Source organism: Mus caroli, chromosome 2, assembly GCF_900094665.2.
Source record: "Mus caroli chromosome 2, CAROLI_EIJ_v1.1, whole genome shotgun sequence".
NCBI lineage: Eukaryota > Metazoa > Chordata > Mammalia > Rodentia > Muridae > Mus > Mus caroli.
In genome coordinates this window covers 60,730,993-60,749,082 of record NC_034571.1, presented here as the reverse complement: position 1 = coordinate 60,749,082, position 18,090 = coordinate 60,730,993, and the positions used below count along the sequence as shown (strand labels likewise).

The following is an 18,090-nucleotide window of genomic DNA, read 5'->3' as shown; positions in this document are numbered from 1 at the left end:
TATTTTCTCTCATTCTCTTTTGGTAAGCCTGCCCTAGCTGCTCTTCCCAGTTGTTTTCTGGTATGGCTAGTCATCAGTGCATCTCCACCTGCGATCCTATACTGATGTCCTATACCTATCTGACCCTGCTCCTGTCAGTGGAAACTGTCACTGTTAGCCTCCTGGTGAGGAGTAAGAACTGACCATCCAAGCATCCTTTAGGGTGGGTAGTGCACAGGAAGGGAAGAGGAATGTTGTGGTTTATACACTTAAAATTTCTTCCAAATTCCCCCAAAGATGAACATTAATCTCTCCCCATTTCAACACAAGCAGCAAAAGACTTTGCAGAACCAACAAATTAAAATGAGTTTTGGAAATTTATGTTTTTAGTTTTCGGCCCACAGATACACAGTAGAAAGTTATTATGGTAATATACACAATATACACGTGTCTCTTAAATCTTTATTTTCAGGGGAAAGAGGAAGAAGGAACTTTTAAATGATAATGCTAAAATGTCATACAAAAGTTCCTGGATGCCTACAAAACAATTGGAAATAAGAAAAAAAAAGTTACCTAAGTTGTCTAACTGTACGAAGCTATATGAAGTGAAACTATACTACAACGAATGTTGCATATAAGCCAAGTAAAGCTAACGCCTGTTGATAATGTACTAAGATTTTAAAACTTAGTTCCAGTTCACATATAAAACTCATAAGTCAGGAAATAAACACCGTGAGTGTCAAAATGTGGGAAGAAGGCTTCCATTATTCTTTATAGAAAAACTCATCACTGCGGAATCAAACAGGTCGCCCAGAGTCTTTAGCTGTTTTTCCACTTCCCTGAATACTTTTGAGAACAGTCAAATAAAAAGTTCATAGAAAGTGTAAAAGCAATTTGAAGTCCTGGTTTTGGGTGTCAACGTCTCCAGAACAGAAGGCATAGTGAAAAGAAGGGGGGTGGGGGTGGGCACGGTGTAAGTGTCTCTAACACACTGGCAAAGCCTAACATGTTTAAGAGTGTAGGTTCTCACCTTGCAGAACAGATGTTGCCTTTTAATCTACTCTTCAGTGAAAACAATTCCTTTCCAGGAAACCACAAACTCTGCCCAAATCCTGGCAGAGGGGTTCTCCCCGAGGCGCTGCTATCCCTCTCCTGTGGATATTGATTGGTTGGTTTTGCAATAGATAGCAACCCAGGAAGGGGTGACGGTGGACTTCAAATCAACTGAAACTTGACCAAAATACCAGAAGCTCTACTTTGAAAAAGGGAGGCGCCTCCTTGGGACCTGAGGCTTCCCTACCCTAGCGCCGGCGGCCAGAAACGGAAACCACTAGCTGCGCTCAAGTGAGAGGAGTGATGAAATCAAGGCTACAGGGGAAGGAAGCTCACCAACCTAACTGGTGACAAAGCTGCTGAGCCTCGGGAGGAAAGCAGCACGATCTCCCAGGGGTCCCGGGGGACGCCGCATCCCTGGGTTTGGACCACCCGGAGAGGAAGAGGAACCGCGTGGGGTTAGGAGTAGGGGGAAGTGCGGCTCAGATTTCGCAGCGTCCCTGCCAGTGGGCTCTGGGTACCAGGTGGCCGCGGCGCGGGGCAGCGCAGGCTCGGCACTGCGGAGGGCTGGCGGGCGGGCAGCGCGCGGGCGGCGGAGGAGTTTGCTTGGCGCGCGCCCGGCCGGCCCGCGGCTCACCTGGAGCGCTCAGGTAGGACCGGGGCGGGGCGCGGGGCTGGCGCGCAGGCGCGGGATCCGGCCTCGCCCCTGCCGACGTCGCCGGCGGGAGCTCACCTGGGAGACTCGCAGAGGAAGAGGATCCTCAGCGTGGCTTCGCTTGGCAACGCGGGAGGCCCGGCGGGAAGGCAGGAAGCGGCGGCGGAGGAGGAGTTGAGCGGAGCGGCCACGGGAGCCACGGCCACCCGAGTCGCCGGCGTCGCCACCTGCACTTGGCTCTGGGCCCCCGCGGACAGAGCCCCGGCCGGCCGCCGCTTCCCGCCGCCTGCCCTGCCCACCTGCCAGGTAAGCCTGCGTCCAGCCGACCGGGCTCCCGCAGTCCCAGCGAGGGGACAGCGTGCGGGACGGCCCCGAAGCTGCCCGCGGTCGGTTGGACGCGGTCTCGAGAGTGGGTTTCAGTTGCTCCCCCTCGGGAGAGGCCGGCAGGGATACCGATCACTCCTATCGCCGGGTCCCCTCGGCAGCCCCAGAGCCTCACCGGGGCAGAAAGTCTCCCTGGTCCCCCTGGGCCCCCTGATAGTCCTCGGGAGGGCGGGTCTCGGGCGGAGGCGCTGCGCAAGGCTCGCCAACTTGGGCTAGCAGGTTGCCTGCCTACTCCCGGGTACCGAGTGGGCCAAACCCGCTAAGGGGAGGGCTGTGGTTGTGCCGGGCAACTTTCCCCGCTAAGCCCAGACAGTCCTAGATTGGAAAACGGTGGCAGCCAGAGCCATCACGAAGCTTGCCGACTGGTTTGGAAGGCGCTCGGTGGTCGGGACACGGGCATCCCGCGCACTGCACTTTTCCGGGTGCCCTCCCCGAGCCAGAGCTGCGCCCACTTTCCGGTTGAAGGTGGCAGAGTCCAGGTCTTTGTGGCAGGAGGAAATGGAGCTGTGGTTCACCAGCTGCAAACCCTCCTCTTAGAGGACCTGTTGACTTAAGGACCAATGTATCTCGGATCTGGTGTGCCTGTGGTATATGACTCAAAGGTACAAAAAAAAAAAAAAAAAAAAAAAAAAAAACTTTGTTTCAGCATCCTGCCACGTCTGAACCTGGAAGTGCCAAGCCCAAATTCCTGTCTACCTAATTAGGATTTTCAAAAGCCTATGAATTAAGGTTGAAACTACTCTTACCACAGACTTAATACTTAATTCCTTTCTTCTGTTTTGGGAATTCCATCAAGTTACCTTCCTCCCCTTTCTGATTTTTTTTTTAAGAAAATGTTTCTAAGTTATGGCTTGATATTGAAGTTACACTACCTAAGGTACATCTGAACTCAAGTACTTTTGTAAAAAATTCAGAGAGTTACATTTGAATTTGAGAGGTTTTGGTTGTGAGAAATTCCACTTTTATCATCTAACTTTGAGTTTGTTACTTAGACATATGGGTTCAAAACCACACCCTATAATTATTTCTTTTTAACCTTTTACATTAACTGAAACCTAACATACATGTTAGTTGAAACATTCTGGGCAGTGTATTCATACCAAGCATTTCTTATACACTGTTTTAACCAACATTTTTTTCATAGAAAATTTTAATAATAAATTCCACTCTCTAGGTGTGTTTAGTTCTGCCTTTACTAAGTTTTAAAAATATATATTTAGGTTGTACATACTTTCTTTCTATATGTTTTTTTAAAAATATTTTAAATATATAGATTGTAAAATGCTTAGCCAGTACATGTTTCTTAATGAGGTGTAATTAAAATTTTTTAAAAAGAAGAAAGAACCCCCCCCCACACACACACACACTTTAACAGCACATAATTGTTAATTCAACCAAGGGTTTTCAAGAGCCTCACCCACCTTCTTAGTCATGTCTCCATCCAACTGACGTGCTAAGTGCTATTTGAACATTAAGCAGATAGTACCCCCTAAATTTTGACTATCTGTTTTCATTACTACTGGGCAAGCATTATCAGACCATGAAGGGGGCAAAAGTAATATGTTCCTGTTGGTTGTAATAACAAAGGGACAATGGTTTCTATCTGTAAAGGATGGGATGGGGGGTGGGTGGGAAATGTTTTTCTATAGTACGATCATGAAGACTTAAGAACCATAGAGTATCTTCGAGTGCTAACATTCTTGGACTCCCCTTCCTGCCTTGGCCATCCAGTCAGTCTATCCGGATTGAATAGCTGAAGCCCAGAAGGGTGTTCTAACTGTAGTGCACCCTGCTGGTGCTAGAGATAGCATTATTCTGGTGGCTTGACTGCGGGCTCCCAGATCGTTCTATCTCACCACTCTCCTGCCCACTTATCATAAGATGCTTATCTTCCTCTTTCACGGAGTTTGTAAGGGCTTTGTAATTATAGGAGAGTCCATTGTTCTGGGGCCAGCTCTCCTCTCCTACCATTTCCACCTTGCTCTGTGGAGACTTGGGCAGACATGCTTTCCCCTGGCTGAGGTTTCACGTGTATATTGGCGGTGCCATATGGACTGAGATTTTTAATCCCTTTTTGGTATTTCTGAGACACAGTTTTTGTTTTTGTTTTTTTCCGAGTCAGTTTGGATGACAATTAGTCAGTTCTGATCTTTTATTATATTGGCTTCAACCATATTTTATAAGGCATAGACCCAATGTCTCCCATCCACTTGAAATAATCTAGACATTTGGTTTCAAGCACACTTCCTTAAGACCAGTGCTGTAAAAACATTTTTTTTAAACCCACAATCCTCTAATTTGAAATATTCTGTTTCAACCCAATACATGCCGGTGAGCATGTATGTGCATAAATGAAATGAGTTTCACAAAACAGTATTGTTAGTGACTGTGTGTGTGTGATTTTCAGAAGCAATATCTAACCTTAGAATATGGATGCTCTTTTTTTTTTTTTTTTTAATTTGCCTTCCTATACAGATTGATTTCATGTCCACTAATGGCTGGTACCTATAATGCTAAAATGGTACTCTCTTGTGAATACACATGGTTTTAAGGCTCATTGTTCTAAAAGCTTACTGTCACACACACAAATAAAAATTTTATAAAATCATATTGTACTCCTACTTAAGCATTTTGTGGAGGCTCTAGGATATGGACACCAGATTAATACATCAGGGCTACACAAAATCTCATTCTGTATTACTGTACTTTAAATGGGTTCTTATGCTGTAGTATATTTATGGACAGGGAAAAAACTAGAAATGCTTTTGTGAGGGCATATTGATGGTAACAATTATCAAGTCAACGTTTGAGACAGAAAAATAACTGTCTCACACACACACACACACACATACACACACACACCCATACACCTCAGTGCTAATTTTTTTCAAAATTTATGGCTGAGTTATAGTTCTGTTGGAAATTATGAAAAAATTTTTCTAGGGAATGCATAGCCCAATTTCATATGTATGTATGTATGCATGTGTATTTGTGTGTATGTATGTATATATGTATATATATGTGTGTGTGTATGTATGTATATATATATGTGTGTGTGTGTATGTATACTTATATAAATATATTCTATAAATATATATATATATTCTGTTAATATTTTAACTTTTATTATGAAACAGGTAGAAGAGATAAATTACAGGAATCATTTCCTCTCCTCCATAAAACACTAGATTTAGAATTTAGATTAGCCGGGCGTGGTGGCGCATGCCTTTAATCCCAGCACTCGGGAGGCAGAGGCAGGCGGATTTCTGAGTTCGAGGCCAGCCTGGTCTACAAAGTGAGTTCCAGGACAGCCAGAACTACACAGAGAAACCCTGTCTTGAAAAACCAAAAAAAAAAAAAAAATAGAATTTAGATTAGAGTGCTGATTTATGACTTGACAGGTAAGGTCACAGGCTGCTCTTCCAGAAAACCTTCAGGTCCTAGCACCCACATGGCTGCTCACAACAGACTGACATCAGTTACAGGAGATCTAACGTTCTCTTCTGGCCTCTCTGGGCCTGCACACATGTGGTGCACACATACATGCAGACAAAGCATCTGTACATTATAAATATATACAAATATATTAAATAAATCAGTAAATTAGATCAAGGCTGAGAGTATTGGTATATACCTTTAACCCAAGCAGGTGTGAGGCAGAGGCAGATACTGGTCTACATAGTAAGTTCCAGGCTGACTGAAGCGACTGAGATATCACACTTAATGCCCCTCCACCCCAAATTAGATCCCTGTGTGATTTGTAGGGATATAGTCTTGGAAAGTCTGATTGGGGATAATTAACATTTTCAAAGACACTTTTAACTTGAACCCACATTTACATTCTTAGTGGAAGGAACTTTCCTCCTTCAGAAAATATTACTGTATTTTATAATTCAAAAATGGATAATACAGAAATCATCTAGATACATTCAGTTCTGTGTCCACAAGGTATAGTAGCACATTTGGAATAAACAGATCATTTGTTCGTCTAAAACCTGGTCAAGAAGAAAGGAGAATTTTGTGTTACCTATCCAGCTGTGCATCTGGTTAATACAGGATAATCAGTATGATATAATCTGAGTAATTTAAACATAATGTAGTGTCAGTGACAACGTTGAGGTTAAATCAGTTCCAGCAGTGGCAGGAGACCAAAATACATTAATTTATGGTAAAACAGAGGCAAGTAAGATGTAGAATTCTGGGTCACTAGTGACTACTGACAACTAGACAGAGCCTTCCTTCATCACTCTCTGAATCGGGATCATAATTCTATAACCGTTTCTCTCTACTTGCTTGAATTTCAAACTATGAAAACTAATTTGCTTATCTATATGATTGCCTGCTGGGTGTCTTTAAGTTATCATAATACCTGGGAATTATACTTGTATAAACCAGGACCTTCATCATAGCACAATCAAAAATGAAAAAGTTTCACTTCCTGTAGTCTGTTTATAGATGTTAGAAATTTTACCATGTCTTACCCACAAAAATTGTGTGTGACTCATTTGTTAGCAAAACTAGAGTTATTTTGGGATCAACCTGAACTGTCAGGAAAGTGCCATCTATATACCGCTGGGAAATGTATCGATGCAGAAATAGTGCTGATTCTTATTGTATAACAGCGCCCTAGGCCACAGAGGACTAGGTACTTAAACCGTGCTACTCTCCTAATTTTCAAAAAGCCCTCTGGCTCAAGAATTGGGAGGAATAGACTATGGTCTATAGTACTATCTGGGTATCAGGCTACAAATACATAGGTTATTTCTTAGTCTTCTTTTTTTCAATTTTTTATTAGATATTTTCTTCATTTACATTTCAAATGCTATTCTGAAAGTCCCCTATACCTCCCCCCACTGCCCTGCTCCCCTACCCACCCCTCACTTCTTGGCCCTAGTGTTCCCCTGTCCTGGGGCATATGAAGTTTGCAAGACCAAGGGGCCTCTCTTCCCAATGATGGCCGACTAGGCCATTTTCTGCTACGAATGCAGCTAGAGTCATGAGCTCTAGGGGAACTGGTTAGCTCATATTATTGTTCCACCTATAGGGTTGTAGACCCCTTCATTTCCTTGGGTGCTTTCTCGAGCTCCATTGGGGGCCCTGAGTTTCATCCAATAGGTGACTGTGAGCATCCACTTCTGTATTTGCCAGGCACTGGCATAGCCTCACAAGAGACAGTTATATCAGGGTCCTTTCAGCAAAATCTTGCTAGTGTATGCAATGGTGTCATCGTTTGGAGGCTGATTATGGGATGGATCCCCTGGTATGGCAGTCTCTAGATGGTCCATCCTTTCGTCTCAGCTCCAAACTTTTTATTTCTTAACCTTGATTCATTGTCTTCTACAATAGTTACCACCTGAGTATTTCTGTCCCTCCAAAACACATATATATAAATCTAATTCCATGGGTGTTAGTGGACTGGCTTGATTCTGTGAGTTTAAGGACAAGGCTGGCTGGCTTACATAGCAAACTATAGACTAGCCAAGGCTGCTAGTCTAAAGTATCTTAAAACGAGCCTTTGGAAGGTGATTGAATCATGAGGGCTCTGTTGGTGTAGGACAGTTGGAGACTTGGTAACTTTTTGTAATTCAGCTATGTGGGGTGCACATAAAAGTGTGTCTGCTGTGGGAATGGGCCCTCTGTGCATTGGATCTTGTCAGCACTTCAGCCTTGATCTTTCCAGCTTCCAGAGTGTGGACACTTCATTTTTGTCAACAGATCAGCCAGAGCAGAGTACTCTGTTATGGCTGCATCAGACAGACTAACACAGCAATCATCAGCTCACTCGTCCCCACGGTCTGCTTAACGTCATTGTACTGTGTCCCATCTCTACAGAGTTCCCTCCCACTCTCCCCTGTTTGCAGGTCTTATCAAGGATACCATCCTCACTTCCTGTCTGACTCCTTCATGTGTCCTCTTGCCATCCTCCAGTCCATCCTCAACTGAATCCCCGAGGCGATGATTGGAAACAAACAAAATCTGTAAACCAGAACTGCTTTCTGTAGTTTGGCGTGCGAAACAATGAAGTGATGGCAGCTCTGAGAGTGGCTTAGTGTCACCTTAGTCCCCTTGCCTCTCTCTGTGAGGGCCCTGGGTTTGATCCCTAGCACCAATTAAAAAGAGAGTGTCATGGGGGAGGGAGAAGCATTAGGAAATGGCAGTGTTATGGGGGCGGGGGACTTTGATTGAACTTGCCTGTCTAACTTGGACTGCTAGTGTGCCCATCCCGGTCCTTTGGGTTCTGTTATTTGGGGACTTTTGTGTCCCCATAAGATCCATTTTTCACAAGTGAACCATTAACTTTTCAGTAGATAGACCACACAGCTTTTTCTGTAAATCCCCCTCAATTGAGAACACACTCCTGGTGAGAAACACTGAGAGGGCAGGTTTTACTCAAGAATAGTTTAGTCAGACAAAACCAAAAGTGGAGGGCAGGGGCCGAGGATAAAGAAAAGAGTCCCTGACATTAGCCATTCCCCTTTAACACGTCCTACTAGTCCATGGCCAACCCCTCTGTATTTTGTCTCTTAAATAGATGCCTCCCATGCTCATTTTTCTCCAGGCTAATTAAGATCACCATCTCTCCCCTGGACTCTTGTGATGGCCGCTCTTTCTGAACTGTTTCTGATTTCTTCCTGGTTCATACTGCATCCAGAATGAGACTTTTCAAAGTGCTTGGCCACAGTGACCCCTTCTCAAAGCCCTTCCACACCCTTAGGGTAAGCCTGACTCTTTAATGTGGCCTGAAGTCTGGGCCTGACTCAGCTGCTGCCACCCCACCCCCTCCTACCCGAGCTCTGGCAACCACTTTTACTGCTAGGTTCTTGTTGCCTCTAGGTCACTGCCAAGTGTCCTCTTGGCCTGTAATAAGTACCCCCCTGTCTTTGGGCCTGTCAGCTAATGCTCAGCCTTCAGGTTCCAATCTGAACTCCTTTGTTTTCACCTCTAACCAATAACTGGAATAAGTAAGCACTTCCTCCACTCCCCCTACTCCTGACCTTGCATTCACCTTTAGCCTAAAGAAACAACGACCTATCCCAGAAGAGGCTAGCCAATTTTAATATTTACCCCACATGTTAAGCCATGGTTACCAATTTGTGTGTAACCTTAAATTTTCATAGCAACCTGTGATGTGTGTACTGTTCTTCTCTTTTTTTTTTTTTTGTAGTGAAAAAGGGAGGTTAGTTCATTTATTTCCATCTAGAAGGTTCTTGAAATCTCAGAAGACATAGAACCATGAAAGTCTGATGTGTGTGTGTGTATCCACCTATGTATAAATAAAATTAAATGGGACTACTAAATGAGTCAAAACTGTAACAAGACTCTAGTGACTTGTCCACCCTGTCCTTAGATGCCTCTAACAGTATTCACCTTTGGAATAACATGCTTAGAGTGCTCTTTCTCACGTCGGGATGTCCCGTTGCCTGCTGACTTCTCATTACGGCCGATAAATATTTATCTCTTTCAGCTACATATATTCCTACTATTCCTTCCTCAGCACAGAAGTCTCATTCTTTGTTTGCATTTTAATATTTATTTGTTATGATTATGAAGATATTGTTCACTGACCATTTAAACAAGCCTATGGAGGTTTTGTTTGGTGTTTGAGACACATTCTGATATATAAGGGTGGCCTGGCACTCACTGTGTATTCGGGGTGTTCTCCTTGCAACTGTATGTCATCATACTCAGCTGAGGATTAGTCTTTAATGCAGTTGTTCTTTTATTTGATACAGCATCTTCTTGCTATGTTGACCAGGTTGGTCTCAAATGCTTCCTACATAACTAGGCTTTATCCTTCATCCTCCAAGCAGTTGAGCCGCCCAGCATTTGTCCCGTGGCTATCTTAGAGATTGCTTTCAACCTTGAGGTTAGGAGGTAGACAATCTAAGATCGACTTGCCCAGTTTTTCCATATATTATTTGGGGCCCAGCTTTGTACTCCAAGACCTCCTCAGTTTTGCATGGTCTAACTATCAGGTTATTGGTCCCTTCTAACTGTCCTCTTGTTCTGTTTTGATCCATCGCTGTATGGGCCTCTTCTGGGTCTCCTGTTTGTAGTTTCCCTCTGACAGCATCTCTGAGTTGCTGTTTGGTTAGAGATACTATGATCCTTCCTATTTAGTCTCTCTATTGTTTTGTGTAATGTGTCTTCCGGAGCAATGATCTGTTAAGAAACTACATCCTGCATTGGGAAAATCGTTATCACCTTCACACTTTATCTTCCTGATTGATTTCTCTTGTTACTCTTTTCGAGACAGTCGTCATTTTCAAAAACAGCACACAATAGGTTTTTTTCATTGTTGCAATCTGACAAAGTTTTCCTTGTGGAACTGAGAGTCCATCAGCAAGTTCCTTTTACCACGCAGAAGCTCATCCTGGACTCGGATCGAATCTCACAGCCTCCCTCTCAACTGATTTGCTGAGTTCAGTTGACTCTTAAGTCTCTTTTCCAAACCTACATATTTCTTTTATTCATCTCTTGCTCAGATTATTTTTAATAATCCCACAATAGCTTCTCCCCTGCTATCTGACCTCCCCTTTCTCCAAAAATAATTTATATCCAGTACAACTTTACTTAAAAAAAATTCATTTATTCTATTTATATGGTATACTGTAGCTGTCTTCAGACACACCAGAAGATGGCATCAGACCCCATTACAGATGGTTGTGAGCCACCATGTGGTTGCTGGGAATTGAACTCAGGATCTCTGGAAGAACAGTCAGTGCTCTTGACTGCTGAGCCATCTCTCCAGCTCCCAGTACAACATTCAAGGGTAATCATTTTAACTTTCAATTCTAGTTATCATACTGCTTAAAATCCCCCAAGACTTCACCCATTGGTTAAGGAGTTAAGTTTAAATACCACAGGATTACAGACTCATCTCTACCCTGTTTGGAACTTGTCATTCAGCACAAGAATGCTCAGCCTTAGTTTGTGACAACTGACTGCTCACGGCTTTAAGGAAAATGACCCTATCTGAGGTCAAGCAACAGTTAAGTTTTAAGCTGACACTGGTTTATGGCCAGTGTAAGCTTGTAACAAAGGAAGCTGTTGGTTGCCTACCCACTGAGAGAGAGGGTGGTGCACGGATACCAAAGATGGCTGGAGCAGCCAAAGCTATTTTATCTTTCATACTCGGCACATTTGCCACCCGATCTTAAAAATGCTGTAAATGATTTGCAGTACTGGATTTGATTATTTTACATCTAGGTTGATTAGCCAGGGAAAGAGCAATGGGGAAACTTACTATGCAGAAGCTCAAATCCTTTAGGATTTCTAGAGTGAGAGTTATTAGCAAAATACAGCCCCCAGGGCCAAATTTGGTGCACAGCCTGTTTTTGTATAAAAACAATACAAAAAGCAAACAACCCCCCCACCCCCAAACAAACCAACCAAATGGTTTAGTAAGAACAGACACGATTATTCATTTTATATGTTGTCTGTATGTCTTTCTTTCTTTCTTTCTTTCTTTCTTTCTTTCTTTCTTTCTTTCTTTCTTTCTTTCTTTCTTTCTTTCTGGCATTGAGTAATTGAACTAGAGACCATAGGGTCTACAAATCAAAAGAAAGGAGGGTGGGAAGGAAAGGACAGACTGAGTCTCCATGGAGAGTCTGCTGTCACGTCTACCTGCTGGTGGCCACTGAGAGGACAGCACAGGACCTAGGGAGGAGCTGAAGGTAAGCGGGCAGGAAGAGGAACGAAGCTGAGTAACCCACACCCTCATCCTTGAACACTCTCCAACCTTTATAGGAAAAATGAATGGACAGAAATGACCTTCTCCTTAGGAGTTTTGTACCCCTGCCCCCATAAGTGGAACGGCTGATTCGATTTACTAAGTGCATCTTGGACACTCACCCTGCAGCTACATTCCATAGAGTTCGTCAGCATTCCTTCCCCAGGTGCTGTGAGGCGCACCCATGAAGAAGCAGCAGTCTGATATATCCTTCCTCATGGCAGGCAGGGAGGGTGGAGATGCATCAGAAAGCGCTGTCTTCTGTGTCACTCCTGGTGACCGAGATGGTTGCGGCAGATTCCTAGTGGTCAGGAATGTCACAGATGGGCAACTTTTAGTTGTCAGAACTGAGAGTTATAGTCTGAGCCATTTTTCCAACCCTAAGTCAGTTCGCAGACCCAGAACTCTCCTCAGCTGGATGGAGAGCCATTTACTAGAGAGTGTCCTCGGGAGAAAAGGAACCTCTCAGACTTGTGCACCAGTTCCTAGAAACCGAAAATAACAACTTAGCAACTTACCGTGGTCAGGTAGCAGACCGAGTGGCTTCACTCACATTTGGCTTCACTTCTTCAAAAGTTCTCCCTCCTCTGAACGGGGGTGAGGGCAGGCAAGCCTCTACCACAGGGCTCCTCAGGTGATGCTTTCCAAACCATAGCGCACTGTCTCCTTCAGCCCGTATTCATGACTTCTTAGGGGGATTTTCTTAGTCTAGATGACAGAGAAAGGAAACTCAGGCCTGATTTACAGATGAGTTTGCCTCGGGCATGGACAGATGCAGAGTTTAGCACTGCCCATTGTTAGTTGTGAAAGATTTTAAAAAGAAAAGAAAAAGAAAAAGAAAAAGAAAAGGAAATTTTACCTAAAGATAGAAGTTGTATTTGTCCTGTATGTTTAGGATGAGAGATGTCCAGGGTGTAGATCTTTATCGACTGCCTGGGAGTTAAGAAAGGTCTATGAGGAGGTTGGGACCTTGAAAGACTTGAGGCTTAAAGACCAGTAGTGCTGATATTTGAGGAGATGTATCTAACCCTTTTAGCGGACCCTGAAAAGGTTTCTCTCATCTAAAGACACCAAAAGATTTTTGACTTCAAGAGAAAGCTTTGAATGATCAAGTGGAGAAAATGACACATCCATGGGTGTCAGCCAGCAGCTATTCCCAGCTACCCCGGTGCTGCTTCCATGGCTGTGAATAAGTGAGCCCAGTATACAGGGGTAGCGCCCATGTGCACATGGGTCTCCCTTTCTAAAGGGGCCGCATCTACTGCTGTGTTCCCAGTCCTTGAGCCCTGTAGCTGATGGGGAAGGCTGCGTAGTCCAAAGGAAAGCTTTTACTCCTTAATCAATTGACTGTATGTATGCTTCAATTACCAGCCTGTTCTGCAATATTGGAGCAGAACCTAAGTGTTTACTCCTGTACCGCCTGAAACAGTGCTCAGCCCTGTCATAAGGTGCTTCAAAGTCACTGAGGATAACAGGAGATTCCCTTCCCGGCTTCAGGGCTCTTAATGAATGTACTTGTGCCACTGAGTGACTCCATACATGGCCTTCTCCAGGACTAGGCCCCCACAGGGAAAGGCTTTTCTAGAGCTGGCCTCTCCCTACTCTGTCCTTTTTCCAGGGCTTGACTTGGGCAGTAGAGCAGTGTCCTCTCAGCCAAAATCACTGTTGTCCAAACTCTTTCCCAGAATTACACAGAAGTCTAAAACAATTGGTCATTTGTGGAGGCAGCCATCTACCCCAGGCAGCCAGCCCAAAGTTAGCTTGGCCTCAGCTGCACATTTAAAAAAAAAAAAAAAAAGTGCACCTGACTTCCAAAGTCAGGAGTATTCCTCAACACCTAACCCATCCCAGGAACCTGTTCCTCTCTGAGAATAGACTCTTTCAGGACTCCCAAAGGCAGGTTTCTGACAAATCTCAGAACTGTTGTCTATGTTAAGTCTATCTCTATATGCATCTGGCTCCTTACCAAAAGCTATGGAGTAATCCTGTTGCTGGAGCCTTTGTAGAGCTCTCTACCCTTATAGGGCCTCCGTGAATATCGACTTTACTGGCTGACTTTCTTAATGGCAGTTGATTAGGATCCTCTCTTAAAATCATCAGCGCATAAAACAACAAGAAGAAGAGGTTAAGTGGCAGATTCCCTGGAAGATATTCAGGCACTTTGTGAACTGGACTCTACCTGACCTTCCCGTGTAATCACCTACCTGCTGGTTCCGACCTGCACCTCCCTTCCACTACTGTGCTTGGGTTAGCATGGTCCTTCTTACTTCTAAGCCTACAAAAAATGCCTGCCATTCAGTCTCCCATCTGTGTCTTGTCAATCTACCTAAAAGCTTATTATCTTTCAAGATTCTGTTCAGCAGTTTCTGTCACTGGTGGGCACTTCCCCCTAAGATTTCTAGAAACCATCTTGTCTTTTCAGTCTCTCCACAGCACATATGCTGTTTTGCCTGCTGGCTTGCCTTGTGTTACCTTGAGGAGGCTCAGCCGCTGGTTCCTGGGGGGGAAAGGTCATCTGGAATGTGGCGGCCCCTCCTAGAAGAATATTTGACACGTAGAAAATTACACAGCTATGTGAAGATTAGAAAGAAATGTGAAAACCTGACAGGTCACTCCATTATAACATGAGTCTCCTGAAGTTAGGAATGCCCAGAAGTATTGAAATCTCACTTTTATGGGCAATAGACATTATTGAGGCATCGTTTGGGGCCAAGGTTAACTTGCTTTTCTTATTTTAAATTTTTTATTAGATATTTTCTTTATTTACATTTCAGATGTTATTCCCTTTCCTAGTTTCCCCTCCAAAAATCCCCTCACCTCCACCTGCTCACCAAGACTCCCACTCCCATTCCTGGTCTTGGCATTCCCCTATACTGGGGCATAGAGCCTCCATTGGACCTAGGGCCTCTCCTCCCATTGATGACCCACTAGGCCATCCTCTACTACATATGCAGCTAGAGCCACAAGTTTCACCAAGTGTTTTCTTTGATTGGTGGTATAATTCCAAGGAGCTCTGGGGTTACTGGTTAGTTCATATTTGTGTTCCTTCTATGGGATTCAGACCCCTTCAACTACTTGGGTACTTTCTCTAGCTCCTTCATTGGGGACCTTATGCTCTGTCCAATGGATGACTGTGAGCATCCACTTCTGTATTTGCCAGGCACTGGCAGAGCCTCACAGGAGACAGCTATATCAGGCTCCTGTCAGCAGGCTCTTGTTGGCATCTGCGTCGTGTCTGAATTTGGTGATTGTTTATGGGATGGATCCCCAAGTGGGACAGTCTCTGGATGGTCATTCCTTCAGTCTCTGCTCCGAACTTTGTCTCTGTAACTCCTTCCATGGGTATTTTGTTCCACCTTCTAAAAAGGATTCTGAGCTTCTGGGCTAATATCCACTTATCAGTGACTGCATATCATGTGTGTTCTTTTGTAATTGGGTTACCTCACTCAAGATGATATCCTCCAGATCCATCCATTTGTCTAAGAATATCATAAATTCATTGTTTTTAATAGCTGAGTAGTACTCCATTGTGTAAATGTACCACATTTACTGTATCCACTCATCTCTTGAGGGACCTCTGGGTTCTGGCTATTACAAATAAGGCTGCTATGAACATAGTGGAGCATGTGTCCTTATTACATATTGGAGAATCTTTTGGGTATATGCCCAGGAGTGGTATTGCTGGATCTTCTGGTAGAACTATGTCCAGTTTTCTGAGAAACTGCCAAACTGATTTCAAGAGTGGTTGTACCAGCTTGCAATCCCACCAGCAATGGAGGAGTGTTCCTCTTTCCACATCCTCTCCAGCATCTGCTGTCACCTGAGTTTTTGAACTTAGCCATTCTGACTGGTCTGAGGTAGAATCTCAGGGTTGTTTTGGTTTGCATTTCCCTGATTATTTAGAATGTTGAACATTTTTTTAGGTGCTTCTCTGCCATTCGGTATTCCTCAGTTGAGAATTCTTTGTTTAGCTCTGTGCCCATTTTTTAAAATAGGGTTGTTTGGTTTTCTGGAGTCCAACTTCTTGAGTTCTTTATATATATTGGATATTAGCCCCCTATCAGATATAGGTTTGGTAAAGATCTTTTCCCAATCTGTTGGTTGCCTTTTGGTCTTATTGACAGTGTCCTTTGCCTTACAGAAGCTTTGCAATTTTATGAGGTTCCATTTGTTGATTCCTGTTCTTACAGCACAAACCATTGCTGTTCTGTTCAAGAATGTTTCCCCTGTGCCCATATCTTCGAGGCTTTTCCCCACTTTCTCCTCTATAAGTTTCAGTGTCTCTGGTTTTATGTGGAGTTCCTTGATCCACGTAGACTTGAGCTTTGTATAAGGAGATATGAATGGATCAGTTTGCATTCTTCAACATGATAACCGCCAGTTGTGCCAACACCATTTGTTGAAGATGCTGCCTTCTTTCCACTGGATGGTTTTAGCTCCCTTGTCAAAGATCAAGTGACCATAGGTGTGTGGGTTCATTTCTGGGTCTTCAAATCTATTCCATTGATCAACCTGTCTGTCATTGTACCAGTACCATGCAGTTTTTATCACAATTGCTATGTATTACAATTGCTTGAGGGAAGGGATGGTGAGTCCACCAGAGCTTCTTTTATTGTTGAGAACAGTGTTTTGCTATCCTAGGATTTTTGTTATTCCAGGTGAATTTGCAAATTGCCCTTTCTAACTCCGTGAAGAATTGTGTTGGAATTTTGATGGGGATTGCATTGAATCTGTAGATTGCTTTTGGCAAAATAGCCACTTTTACTATATTAATCCTGCCAATCCATGAGCATGGGAGATCTTTCCATCTTCTGAGATCTTCTTTGATTTCTTTCTTCACAGACTTGAAATTCTTATCATATAGATCTTTCACTTCCTTAGTTAGAGTCATACCAAGGTATTTTATATTATTTGTGACTATTTTGAAGGGTGTTTTTTTTCCCTAATTTCTTTCTCAGTCTGTTTATCCTTTGTGTAGAGAAAGGCCACTGATTTGTTTGAGTTAATTTTATATCCAGCTACTTCACTGAAATTGTTTACCAGGTTTAGGAGTTCTCTTGTGGAATTTTGGGGGGTCTCTTATATATACTCATCTGCAAATAGTGATATTTTGACTTCTTCCTTTCCAATTTGTATTCCTGTGATCTCCTTTTGTTGTCTAATTGTTCTGGCTAGGACTTCAAGTACTATATTGGATAGGTAGGGAGAAAGTGGGCAGCCTTGTCTAGTTCATGATTTTAGTGGGATTGCTTTGAGTTTCTCTCCATTTTGTTTGATGTTGGCTACTGGTTTGCTGTATATTGCTTTTATTATGTCTAGGTATGGGCCTCGACATATCTTCCTGATCTTTCCAAGACTTTTATCATGAAGAGGTGTTTAACTTTGTCGAATGCTTTCTCAGCATCTAATGGGATGATCATGTGGTTTTTGTCTTTGAGTTTGTTTTTATAGTGGATTATGTTGATAGATTTCCATATAGTGAACCATCCTTGCATCCCTGGGATGAAGCCTCCTCGATCATGATAGATGTGTTCTTGGATTTGGTTTGCGAGAATTTTATTGAGTATTTTTCCATTGATATTCATAAGGGAAATTGGTCTGATGTTCTCTTTTTTTGTTGGGTCTTTGTGTGGTTTATGTATCAGAGTAATTGTGGCTTCATAGAAAGAATTGGGTAGAGTACCTTCTGTTTCTATTTTGTGGAATAGTTTGAGAAGTATTGGAATTAGGTCTTCTTTGAAGGTCGGATAGAACTCTGCACTAAACCCATCTGGTCCTGGGCTTTTTTTGGTTGCGAGACTATTAATGACTGTTTCTATTTTTTTTTTTAGGGGAAATGGGACTGTGTAGATCATTATTCTGATCCTGATTCAACTTTGGTACCTGGTATCTGTCTGGAAAATTGTCCATTCCATCCAGGTTTTCCAGTTTTGTTGAGTATAGGCTTTTTAGTAGGATCTGATGATTTTTTTTATTTCCTCAGATTCTGTTGTTATATCTCCCTTTTCATTTCTGATTTTGTTAATTAGGATACTGTCCCTGTGCCCTCTAGTTAGTCTGGCTAAGGGTTTATCTATCTTGTTGATTTTCTCAAAGAACCAGCTCCTGGTTTGGTTGATTCTTTATATAGTTCTTTTTGTTTCCACTTGGTTGATTTCAGCCCTTAGTTTGATTATTTCTTGCCTTCTACTCTTCTTTGGTGAATTTGCTTCCTTTTGTTCTAGAGCTTTCAAGTGTGCTGTCAAGCTGCTAGTGTATGCTCTCTCTAGTTTCTTTTTGGAGGCAC

General features: G+C 43.2%; 1 protein-coding gene across 3 annotated transcripts in view; it reads left to right on the top strand.

Moving 5' to 3' along the window:
• Positions 1–1,314: 1,314 nt before the first annotated feature.
• Positions 1,315–18,090, top strand: part of Galnt3 (polypeptide N-acetylgalactosaminyltransferase 3) — a 42,606-nt gene continuing 25,830 nt past the window's right edge. Inside the window, exon 1 of one of the 3 annotated variants that reach the window (XM_029474468.1) lies at positions 1,315–1,490. The gene's annotated coding sequence lies outside the window, so the exon portion shown is untranslated. Of the gene's footprint in view, positions 1,491–1,671; positions 1,994–2,738; positions 2,949–18,090 lie in introns of those variants that run through there. The other 2 variants (XM_021156546.2, XM_021156545.2) reach the window with 2 other exon arrangements.